This window comes from Callospermophilus lateralis, unplaced genomic scaffold, assembly GCF_048772815.1.
Source record: "Callospermophilus lateralis isolate mCalLat2 unplaced genomic scaffold, mCalLat2.hap1 Scaffold_831, whole genome shotgun sequence".
NCBI classification, from domain to species: domain Eukaryota; kingdom Metazoa; phylum Chordata; class Mammalia; order Rodentia; family Sciuridae; genus Callospermophilus; species Callospermophilus lateralis.
The window spans coordinates 656,565-669,965 of record NW_027516379.1 but is presented as its reverse complement, the minus strand read 5'-3'; the positions used below and the strand labels follow the sequence as shown (position 1 = coordinate 669,965).

The window sequence follows — 13,401 nt, the reverse complement described above, 5'->3', positions numbered from 1 at the left end:
AACGTTCAGCAATTGTTGGTCATTATGAACACAAAAATTAAAACCACAGTGAGATATCATTTTCTGCCCACTAGGATGGCTTTAATAATTTTTTTAAAAAGTTAAACACATAGTTACCATATGACTCAACTTCTGCTCCTAGGAATACACTTAAGAATATTGAAAACTTAAAGTATTAAAACAAAAAAATGTACATGAGTGTTCACAGTAGCATTATTTATAATAGTCAAACAGTGGAAACAACTCAAATGTTTATCAACTAGTAGTTGAGAAAGTAAAATATGGCATGGTATATACATGCAGTGAAATATTCTTTGCCCATAAAAAGGAATGAACTACTAATAAAACAAACAGCATGCATGTTACAGGAAAAAAAATACCATAAAAAATATAAGATGATATTGTTATTGGCTGAATTGTGGCCCTCGGAAATTTCATGTTGAAATCCTAACCCCTAGTACCTCATAGTATGACCATATTTGAAGATAGACTTTTAAAGATATAATTAAAATAAGGTCATTTGGGTGGGTCTAATCCAGTATGACTAATGTACTTATAAGAAGTTGAGAATTATAGACATTAAACAGGCACAGAGAGACCATATGAAGATACCAAAAAAAGGTGGCAGCTCTAAGCCATAGAGAATGGCCCACAGTAAAAACCAACCCTGCCAGTATCTTGATCTTGAACTTCTTTCCTCTTGACCTCTAAAGAAATCTGTTTCTGATATTTAAGCTCCCCAGTCTGTTGTACTTTGTTGTGGCAGCCCTAACTACTTAATGCAGATGCTTTCCTTGTTAATAATCAAGGAAAGACTGGGATTGTGGCTCAGCGGTAGTGCACTTGCCTAGCACATTCGAGGCCCTGGGTTCAATCCTCAGCATCACATAAAAATAAAGAAAATAAAAGTATTGTGTACAACTATTTTTTAAAAATAATAATAATCAAGGAAATGAAAATTAAAATCATCATGAGATTCCATTTAACCTGTCAAAAATAAATGTAGACAAGAATGAATCTTAGCAAGACTATGTATTAACAGAAACATGCTGCAATTTGGAAGACCCAATTTGAAGATATTTGGGCACAAGGGAGTCTTGTGGTGATGGTTCAGTTTAGCATCTGGACTATGGTTTGTGGTTATATGAAGCTACACATGTGCATAGAGCCATATAAATGAACATACCCAAAGGAGTAAGTGTATAATTGGTGGAATCTAATAACCTTTATGGTGTATACCAATGTCAATTTTCTAGCTTTTTATTGTGTGATAGCTATGCAGGATGCTGACATTAAGAAGTACACAGGAGGGCTGGGGATGTGGCTCAAGTGGTAATTCGCTCGCCTGGCATGCTCGGGGCGCTGGGTTCGATCCTCAGCACCACATAAAATAAAATAAAGATGTTGTGTCCACTGAAAACTGAAAAATAAATAAAAAGAGAGAGAAAGAGAAAGATCTTAAGAAGTGCACAGGACTCCTTTGCAACTTTTTTCCATTTCCTTGACTAGAAATCTGAAATCTTAAGTGTCAGCAAGCTGTACTTCCTCCAAAAGCTTTAAGGGAAAAACAATTCCTTACCTCATTGGGTGTCTGTGGCCACCTCACTCCACTCTCTGCCTCAGTGGTCACATTGCCCTCTCCTTTTGTCTGTGTAATTTTCTTAATATCTTTTGTTTTTTGAGAGAGAGAGAATTTTTTAATATTTATTTTTTAGTTTTCAATGGACACAGCATCTTTATTTAATTTTTATATGGTGCTGAGGATCAAACCCAGCACCCCGTGCATGCCAGGCGAGCGTGCTACCGCTTGAGCCACATCCCCAGCCCTCTTAATGTCTTATCATTGGATTTAGGGCCCACCTAGGTAATCCAGCATGTTTTTATCTCAGAATCCTTAATTACATCTGCCAAAACACTTTTTCAAAAGGAGGTAACATCCACAGATTTCAGGGATTAAGACATGGGCATATCTTTTGGGAAGTTACCTTCAGCCCACTATAAATGTTAATATCATAAAAAGAGGCAAGTCAGGGCAAACCTTCTCATGAAAGTAAAGCCTACCTTGCCAAAACAAACAGAAACAAAGCAGATCCAAACAAACACAAACCTGAATCTAATTAAGCCTCTAGATTCAAAAGCCAATTTAAGGAAAAACAGGAAGTAAAACATTCCCAGGATGCAGTCAACAAAATTCAGACTCAGAAACTCAACAAAAAAAACCTGGGCTTCTTCAACAATTGAATTGATTGCAAGAGAGGAAAAAGGAGGAAGAAAGAAATTTACAGTGTATGTAAAGAATATCATCTTAAGCAACATCAGCTTTCCCTCACCAGATTCTCCCCACCACTCCTCACCCCATCTCACCTCTTCATTCAGGATTCAGTATCATCTTCTTTGCTCTCCCTGTATCCTCTATGTGCTTCCATAGTGTGCTTTAGCTGTGTAACCTATTTAGTTCTCCCAGCTTCCACATTATAAGCAACATCCAGTTGCGCTCTGGGGACTGACTTTATTTGGATCCTAATTCGAAAAACTTTTAAAGAATAGGGAAATTTGAACACTAATTGATATGTTAGTCTTGTAAATTTTAAACTGAATGTGTTTTCTTAAGACCCCTATTCTTTTAGATAGGATATTGAAATGTTTATAGATGAGATTGAAGTAAGTCTGGGACTTACTTCAATATAATTAGTGACAGAAGAAGTAGATGAATTTATAGATGAAACAAGATTGTCCATGAGGGGATGTTTTTGAAAACTGGGCCATGAGCACATGGAGATACATATTACTATTATCTCTACTTTTATGTGTGTTTTGAAATTATCTATAACAAAAAGTTTAAAGTCTGTAAGAATTGACCTGTCCAGTCTGCCCTTGCCCCACCCATCATAGTGCTTGAGGATTTGTTTGGCTAGTGATCCTCCCAGCTTTTCTTCATGGTAATGAGTGAGGCTTTGAGGGCTGGATCATTAGCTTTCAGTTATTCTAGCTTAAAATTAGAACCCAAGAAAAGAACAAAATACATTTCCCTTTGAGAATACGTTTTTTCAGTGAGTATTCCTTGACCAGAACCTCCCCATAATCCTCACCCCGTCTCACCTCTTCCATCTGAATTCAGTATCACCCCTTTTGCTCTCCCTGTACCTTCTGCGTACTTCCACAGTGTATTTGAACTGTGTAATCTATTTGGTTCTTCCAGTTTTCACATTCTAAATTACTGGAAGATACTAACCCTATTTGCTGTTTTGTTCATCTGTGGATTCCCTTGTCACTCCTATACTTAACGTTGGACCTGGTAAGCTCTATAAATGGATGATTGAATGGGGGGGAGGCAAGCAGTGGAAAACTGGGATTGCACTTGTAAATAAAATATAAAACACTACATTATCCTCTCAAGTAGTCCATCCTTTTCCCAGATTTCCAAGGTAAAACTACAGAACTTTTTTGAACTTTTTTTCTTCTGCCCATCCTCAGGCAGAGCTGCTAATGAGGTGTAATGCATTGCACATGAAAGATGAGTAACCAGTGCAGAAAAATGCAATTTGGGTTTCTGCATAATCAAATGTTGCTTATTTCCATTTTTTCCCAGAGCATATAATTCATTTTCAGAGACCATCTTTCTATGCTGTTTATTTTGCTGTTCTATGTATATTCCTTTTCAGTCTGTCTTCTGAATTATTTGTTTTAATTAGTTATACATGACAGTAGAATACATTTTGATATACATAAATGGAGTATAACTTTTCATTCATCTGGTTGTACATGATGTTATGATTACAGATGATGTAATCATATATGCACATAGGGTAATAATGTCCAATTTATTCTAATGTTATTCCTATACCCATGCCCCCTGCCCTCCTTTCACTCCCCTCTTTCTAGTTCAAAATACCTCTATTCTTCCCCCTCCCCCATTGTGAATTATTATCCATATATCAGAGAAAACATTTGGCCTTTGGTTCTTTGGGATTGGCTTATTTCACTTAGCATGATGTTCTCCAGTTTCATCCATTTACTGGCAAATACCACAATTTTTTTATTCTTTAAGGCTTGGTAATATTCCATTAGGTATATATACCAGTTTCTTTATCCATTCATCTGTTGAAGGGCATCTAGGTTGATTCCATAATTTAGCTGTTTTGAATTGAGCTTCTATAAACATTGATGTGGCTGTATCACTGTAATATGCTGATTTTAAGTCATTTGGGTATAAACCTAGGAGTCGGATAACTGGGTCAAATGGTTGTTCCACTCTCCACACTGCTTTCCATAGTGGTTGCACCAATTTACAGCCCCACCAACAATGTATGAAGTATACCTTTTTTCCCACATCCTCACCAACATTTATTGTTGCTTATATTCTTGATGATTGCCATTCTGATTACTCCAGTAAGATGGAATCTCAGTGTAGTTTTGCATTTCTCTTGATTACTAGAGATGTTGAACATTTTTTCATATATTTGTTGATTGACTGTGTTTCTTTTTCTGTGAATTGTCTGCCCATTTATTGATTGTGGTGTGTGTGTGTGTGTGTGTGTGTGTGTGTGTTAAGTTTTTTGAGTTCTTTATATATTCTGGAGATTAATGTTCTATCTGAGGAGGTGTGTTTGATAAATCTTTTTTCCATTCTGTAAGCTCTCTCTTCACATGCTTGAATGCGAAGAAACTTTTTAGTTTGATTCCATCCCATTTATTGATTCTTGATTTTACTTCTTGTTCTTTAGGAGTCTTGTTAAGGAAGTCAGGTCCTAAGCAGATGTAGCAGATATTTGGGCCTACTTTTTCTTCTATTAGGCACAGGGTTTCTGAGTGTATTTTAAGATCATGATTAGAATGCAACCTACTAGGAAAAAGTACAAGAAATTTTCTGGCAATATCATTTTGTGCTATAGATAGGATTACCTTGCAGTTTCCTAGTGAATGGCAGTTTGTAAAACAGACTTCTAAGAGCCCATCAAACTTCAGAGTTTGGAGAAACTAAGAAACCAATGCTCCCTTCCCTGTTCACACACATACACACCCATTACACAGGATAGCTTTTCATGACATTTTGCTCTCTTAAAATAGTGCATATTGTTTAGTCTTTAAATCTGGACTAGTTGCTAAACTAGTACTTTCAAATTTAATCTCTTGAGAAAATAGGACATAGAAGTAATAACTCTTATCTTAAAAAAAAGGCATAACATTATCATTTCCTTTTGATCACATAGTGTTGGATGATTTCTCATTTGTATAGAAACCAGCTGAGTAAATCTTAGACTTTAGAATGTAATTACTGGACATTTTAACCTTATTCAAGACTTAAAGATATCTTATTTTCTCTGTAGGTGGTACGGGACTATAATCTTCAGCTGTTTTTACAAGAGAATGCTGTATTTCACAAACCTCAACCCTTCCAGTTCCAGCCCTGTGACAGTGATACTGTAAGGGGAATTCAGATTCTCTTATCATTTTTTTAAATTATATTTGTGCTTACATAGTTATCATCCTTGGAATAGACAGGGAGAGCTGAGTGTATCTCATTAATTTTGTAACAACACTATGAAGATGTAGAGAAACCATGACATTTCTTCTGTCTACCATGTAAGGAACACACCCAGTGTCTTTATACTAACAACTTCCTACTGAATAAGATGAAGTTATGAAACAAAAGTAATGAAAATCTGAAAACTGAGGGAAGAAGAAAAATTATTCAACAGATTTATTAATATGTACATTATGCTTTCTGTACATGAAATTCTTTTATGTTATACCTCTCAAAGAACCCAGTGGTTAAATTTTAACCAGAGTAGAATGAATAATGTAATAATATATATGGGCATAGAGATATTTTAATTGGCTTTAGAAAGCAATTATAGGCCTTTGATAATTCATTTAAGATTTTAGAATGTTAACATAAACCTCAAATTGGCAACTTTTAGAGAACTTACATTAATTATACATTTTTCTTAAGTTTAAGGGAAATGTTTGCCATTATTTGAATTTTTAAAATGATGAACAAAAATATGAATTTTTTGACACAAAATAATGAAATTTAGCTTCTACAAAATGAGAAGTAATATTGGCATTCTAATACATTCTCTAAAAGTAGGCAAACCAAGAGGGAAGTCAAATTATATTCAAAAACTCTTTTAGTAAATTTAGAATCTGAAAGGAGTATATGATATATTTTCAGAGTTTAATGATATCACTTTAATAGAAATGTATTTGTTGGTGACATCCTCATTATTTTTCTTATATTTTGAATAGCCCTGTTAATAGCTATATAAGGAAATACAGGACTGGGGATTGTAGCTCAGTGGTAGAGCACTTGCCTGGCATGTATAAGAGCCTGGATTCAGTCCCTAGTACTGCAAAAAGGATAGAATAAAATAAGAGAAATATTTAGGAAAAAAAGAAATATAGGAAATTAGTATTTGCTTCTTAGATAATGGCTTTTGCCATTTATATTAGTGACCTTTTGAACAAATCAGATTTTTCTTAACGACTCAATGATATTGTCCTATAATGTGACTTCTTTGAAGCTTGGGATGAATGAAGTAGAGCCTTAGAAGAAACAGAGCACGGACAAGTTTATCAAACTTGACTTAAAATTGTGACTAACTAGAGAATATTTTATTTTTGCCTATTTGTCACATAAAAATCAATCATCTCACTTTCAAAGGCCAATTGTAGCCCTAAGTCCTTCTATCTTTGTTTCTAAACACTGCTAAATGTTCTTAGCTGTTGTGTTCCTGATTGCCTTATAATTCTAACTCTGTGCTGTGTTTTCTATCCTTGTGCAATCTTTACTGGGTAGAGTTTAAGAGCTGCCCAACTGGTGGATATTGAGCTCTCCCCTGTCAGTGCTTTGAGAATGACCATAGCTGAGGTATATCGGGGTATGGGTCAAGGGTGGGAGGGATGGAATGTCTGGGGTTGCATGTTAATGAAGGGTGGGACCTGGTGTGTGACTGAGTCATAATTGTCTATATACAGGGCCCCTGAATGCATCAGCAGTAGCTTTCTGATTTTCCCTTATAACCTAGGAATTTCCTTTACTTTGTATAGTAAATTGATTGAGCTTCTCATTTTTCCTTTTGTCTGAAACACCTTAGTTTTCCCAACAGGAGTGTGGGAAGAACCCAAGAGCTAATCTTGGCTGTAATAAAGAAGGAACTGTATCCTAAGAAGGAAAAGAGATTTGCCCAGAGTCATGTGGGGAATGAATGACACATAGCTGTTTTGATTGCAGTTCTAATGCTCTTTCTGTTATGCTGTTGTTTCCTGAAAAAAATGTTGGAAACTTAGAAGCCATTAATTTTTTTTCATAATAGAAAACAATAAATACCTGTGGTTTTATAAAAATCCTTATAATGATTTTGAAAACGTTAACTATAAAATATTTTATGTATAATTTTTGTTGTTATAAATTAAGCATTCTTATTGCTTACAAAAAACAAATTTACAAGGTTGGGGATATAGCTAAGTGGTAAAGTGCTTGCCTTGCATGTCAATTCCCAGTGCCAATAAATAAGTAAACAAACAAACAAATTCCCAAGCAAGTATTTTTACTCAGTATGGACCAGTATTTTTCCTTATGGGAATGGAGCCATTGTTTACTTGCTTCTCAGGTTTTACTTCTTGGAGCTGGTAGCACAAAGCTTGGCATGAAGTGAAGAGAATACAAGTCAGTGTCCGTTAACTCATTTTTTCTGCCAGCTGAATCTTGGACATGTAGGAAGTACCACTCACCTCTATCTTCAGTGTGTTTCTGAAATTGCTCTTGTTGGTTCTGTTTTGAAACATATCTCAGTTCAACAAACACTGAACCCCTACTGTATGTTCCAGTCACTCAACTAAATGCTAAGGATAGCTATGACATGCTGAACTATAGACCTCAGGCTAGATGAGCTTTCTGTCTTTTCATAAGTTTATTGAGGCATATTTACATATCATATAATTCACCCATTTCAAGTGTGTTCAATGATTTTTAATGAATTTACCAAATTATGTTTCATCATCATAAATAAGTTCTAGAATATTTTCATGATCCTGATATGATCCTGCATGTCTATTTATTGTTAATCCACATCACCCCTCCCAGATACAGGCAACCACTCTTTCTAGTTTTATTCTTTTTAGATTTGCTTTTTCTAAATTAAATCATACAATATGTGTAGTCTCTTATGCTTTGCTGCTGTCATTTAACATAATGTTTTCGAGATTCATCCATGTTGTAGAATGCAGCAGTATGTTTTGTTCCTTTTTATTGCTGAATAGTATTCCATCATATGAGTATACCACATTTTGTTTATCTGTTTATCTATTCATCAGTTTGAACATTTAGGTTGTTTCTCACTTTTGCTCTTATGAATAATGCTACTATGTTAATTGCTATGCCAGTCTTTGTATGAATGTGTTTTCATTTCTCTTGGGTTACTGGGTCATAGTAAATTCCTGATTAAGTGTTTAGCAAACTGCCAAACCATTTGCAAGAGTAACTGCAGAATTTCATATTTCCATCAGTATTGGGTAAGGGTTCTCATTTCTCCACATCTCCACCAATATTGATTGTTATTTGTAGTTTGGTTTTTTTTCCCATTTAACACTCCACTATTGAGCTTCTTCCCCCCACCAGCCCTGTCTCTTTGGTTATAGCCTTGCTCGTGGTTGTGAAATATCTCATGGTAGTTTTTATTTGCATTTGCCTATGACTAATATTGTTGAATGTTTCATGAGCTGATTAGCCATTTATATATCTACTTTGGGAAATGTCTATTCAAAACTTTTTTGTTCATTTTTTTTATTGGATTGTTTGGATTAGATTTTTGAAGAGGAATTGAGATTTATCTTATAGAAATTGAGGAATAATATGTCAGGAAGTTAAGACAGCAATTGAAAACAAACAAACAAAAAAAATAGGTGGCATTCATTGAACATTTATTTTATGCTAGACATTTTTCTAATTACATGACCTATATTAAATCATATAATCCCATGACAGCCCTATGTCTTAGGTGCTGTTTTTCATCTCCCCTAATCAGGGTCCCTCAACTAGAAATTTTATAGCTAAAACATTTGTAAGTATACGACCTATTCCTGAGATGGCAAATAGTCTTGGGATGAAAGAGAAACTGAAAATCCCATAGGCATATGTTGCAACCAGATTTTATGTTTGGTAATTCTATATACATTGTTAGATGGAGAACTATGGAATATTTTCAAGTAGGACAAAATATGATGAGATCCATTGCAGAAGTAGGACAGTATTGTTCTTTATCAAAATTTGAATTAAGACTATGTAGTTGCTAATATTTTCTCTAAATTTTGGTAAGATACATGTAGGAAAGTCATAGGATGTTTAACGTTACTACTGTAATAAAATATAACTTATTATCATATACTGTGTTAAAACTTAAAGAGAAAAAGTTTTCAGATAATCCACTTCAAATTGCAGTGTTCTACAAAAGTTCAAAACATCCAACTAAAAACATATAGTCACAGTATTAGCATAGGAATTTATTTAAGGCTTGGAATTATTATGCCTTTTATTTCCGACTGATAGAATTCCCTTTCATGTTATCTTAATATATGATTAATCATAAGATGATTACAAGTAACAGTGACCAAAGGAAAGTGTTGTTTGATGTGACCTAGTAGCTATCTTGTGGTTAATATTGAAAGGAGCTAGCCAGGCATGGTGGCACATACCTATAATCCCAGTGGTTTAGGAGGCTGAGGCAGGAGCCTAAGCAACTCAGGTAGACCTGTCTCTAAATAAAATACAAAAAAACCCCACCAAAACCTGGAGATATGGTTCAGTGGTTAAGCACCGCTGGGTTCAATCCTTGGTCCCCTCAGTCAACCCCCCCCCCCAAAAAATAATAATATTGAAAGGAGGTTTTCTTGTCTATTGTCTATATTTCCATATTGTGTTATTGATTTCTAAAGTATCCTTTCTTTATACCTCATTACCATTTATCAGATGATAGTAACAAGTCAAAAATTCTTTAAAAAAAATGAGCAGAGTACATCTTTCTTTGCAGAAATGAGTTTTTAATGCAAAATTATTCTGAGGAGGATATGGAATGTATCCTAAAACACCTCCCTAAATAACAGGTATTCTGTTTAGAATTGACAAGTACATTGATTAGAATATCAGTGTTGAAGAGTCATTCAGCTGTCACACAGGTCATACTGGTGTTAGATATTCATACAGGTATTATACAAGAACAAGTCCTAGGTCTTAGTATCTAAAACTAGCTGTTTATATTATATATTTTTAAATTTTTTGATTTATTCTCCTTGTATATAAAATGACTATTTTATTGGGTATGAAATTAAACTTTTGACTCAATGCCTGGCACATAGTGGTCGGTAAAGAGCTAGATGGATCTTTATGTTTTTCCTTTTTGTTTTAGGTTTTGCCCCTCATTGCTTCAGGAAATATCAAAATATCAAATATAGATGATACTACAAAGATTACAAAATCTTGCAGTACTTAACTTCCTTTTTAAACTGATTACTGCAAGTCCCGTGGGACTTCTGTTCTCTTATTGTATTACCCAAAGTAAATCTTATTAACCTCTTTCTTAGCATTTTATAAGCCTGAAAGGCAATAGCTGACAGTTACCTCCCTATGACCTGCACTTTTCAGCATCTCTGTCCTGCATACGTGCCCACCTTCTGTTTGCAAAACCAGTAACATAAGTCCTTCAAAGTGTTTCTCACATCCTATGAAAAAGCACAAGGTCAACCAGGGATAGGAAAAAATATGGGAAACACACGTCTATAAAACTTGGATAAGTATGATCTATAGAGGCAGCAAAACAAGGAAATATTCTCTCAAGCTTCCTGGTGGGAATGAGAAAACCCTTTCCTATTTTCTTTCCTTGAATTGTAATTAACAAGATCTTCAGAGATAATGGTAGCAAAAGGGCTGACATAAAATTTCTGATACATGGTATTTTCCTGTTATTCTGGCCACCATTTCAGATATTTAACTCTGCCTTCTCTAGATTAACAGTTACATTAAGTAAAAAGTCCACTTGCTTGAGGACATCTGCATATTTAAGGTTTGCTTAAGTGGAGTTTTTTTGTTTTGTTTTGTTTTGTTTTGTTTAGTGATGCTGAAGATTGAACCCAGGGCTTTTAAATGTAAGGCAAGCACTCTACCAACTGAGCTATATCCCTAAACCTTAAGTGGAGCTTTTTATGCATTTATTAAAATTAAATATTTAACAAGAATTTCCCTTGTCTATAAAGGACCATATTGGGCTAATGTATCCTGTAGCAAATTTACCTGGAAATTCTGTTACGTAAGCCAGGTGTACTGGTGAACACCTATGATCCTTGCCAGGCTAAGGAGGCAGGAGGTTCGCAAGTTGAAGGCCAGCCTGGGCAACTTAAAGAGACCCTGTCTCAAAATAAAATTTTAAAAAAGGGTTTTAGGTATAGCTCAGAAATAGAATGCTCCTGGGTTCAATTCCCAGTACCAAAAGGGGGAAAAAAAATCTCAAGTTATGGGTAGCTCTTTCCACTGGTGGTAATTTTGTATTTATATAGCAATGTCTCATAAACAGGAAAGATGATGATAGAGATTCTGTGGAAAATCTTCCCATTCAGGAATTAGGTGCCAGGTATATGTGGCAGGTGGCATCCAAAACTGAAAAGCTGCAGCTAAAGACATGAGCGCTACTTTGTAGAATCAGCAGTGTTGACAGGTAGGCATTCAGTAGGGGTTGTTCTCATTTCTTCAGCCTTCCAGAAAGGGTTTATTTGATTCTCATAGAAAGCCTACCATCTATGTGATAGGCCCTCTGCTGGATTAGTCACCTTCACCTTTCTCCTGAATTAGTTCCTTCTCTAAGCATCCAGAGAGCTTTCAATAGATGCCTTGGTGATGTATTGACGTACAGGGTTTGGGGATTTTGTGTGTGCGTCTCTGTGTGTGTATTGGTTTATATTGAGTATTGAACCCTAAGGCACTTCGCCATTGAACTATACCCTCAGCTCTCCTTTTTTATTTTTAATTTTGAGATAGGGTCTCACTAAGTTGCTTGAACTTATAATCCTCCTGCCTCAGCCTCTCGAGTCACTGAGATTTCAGGGATATAATTTTTGCTTAGATTTGCCCTTGCTATTCTAGCTGTTCTGACCTAAGAGAATGGTACTCCTTTATCAGAGTTCTCATCAGCCTTAATGGAATTGTACTGTACATCCTTTTCACCAGTTGTCCAGTCTTCCAGAATTGCCTCAAGACTCAGACCACAACATTAATTCTCTAGTTTATTCACCTGAAAGACTAGGCACACAATCCAATTATGCAGTTGAACTGCCACTTTTCTCTGCAGTGAAGGTGCTACTGTCCCAGCTTGATCAGAATAAGCTTAAGACATGTCTTTGACAGTACACTGCTCCACCTCCTCTCCAAGGTGTGTGTAAGGTTTAAAATATGTGACTTTAGGTTTTACAGACTCTTACCAAAAAAGGCTTGGGGCCAAATCTGTTTCAAAATTCAGAAATTTTCAGAAGCAATCCCTGTACCATCATTACACACTGAATAGGACATGAGGAAGCACCTGATGATCAAACAACACAGTATTTTTTGCAGTAAAACATTTCAATATTCATACCAAGTTAAATGAATAAAAGCCTATAAATAACATCTCCTTAGTTCAAGACTAACTCACTTTGCTTCAAATGAGTTCTAAACTTAAAAAAAAAAGATCTTTGTGATTTTCAGAGCATTTTGAATTCCAGAATTATAGATTCTGAACCTATTATTGCATTCCAAGCACAAACCTACAGAGATCCAGGTCTTTTTACTTTTTTTTCCCCTTTTTCTTGAGATGGGCATTTCACTCTGTTCCCTATGTTGCCCTGGCTGGTCCAGGATTCATAGAGTCATGCTGTCCTCCTGCCCCAACTTCCTGAGTAGCAGGGACTACAGGAGTGTACCAGCATTCCTGACAAAAGGGACCTCTTGAGAATAAATAAAAATTAACTTAAATAAAAATTAACTTAATTGAATATATTAGAAAACATCAAAAAGAATTAGTGGATTGGGCTGTAATGCCAGCAATTCAGGAAGCTGAAACAGGAAGATTGAAAGTTCAAGTTCAGCTTCAACAACATAATAAGACTGTCTCAAAATAAAAATAAAAAGGACTGGGGATGTATCTCAGTGGTAGCATCCCTGGGTTCAATCCCTAGTACTAAAAACAAAAACAAAAAAAAATTAAAATAAGAATAAGACGGATTGATATTAACTTGATAATATCCACCAATGAACTGAAAAATACAATTAGTACACACACTTTGAGTGAAGGTTAATGAGGGCTGGGGATGTAACTCAGTGGTAAAGTACTTGCCTTAAATGAGGATTAATGAGATTGTTCCTGGTACAACAACCCTAAT

General features: G+C 35.3%; 1 pseudogene; it reads left to right on the top strand.

Annotated features, from left to right (window-relative positions):
- The window catches only part of LOC143388249 (F-BAR and double SH3 domains protein 2-like), a 126,297-nt pseudogene that overhangs the window by 53,228 nt on the left and 59,668 nt on the right, over nt 1-13,401 (top strand).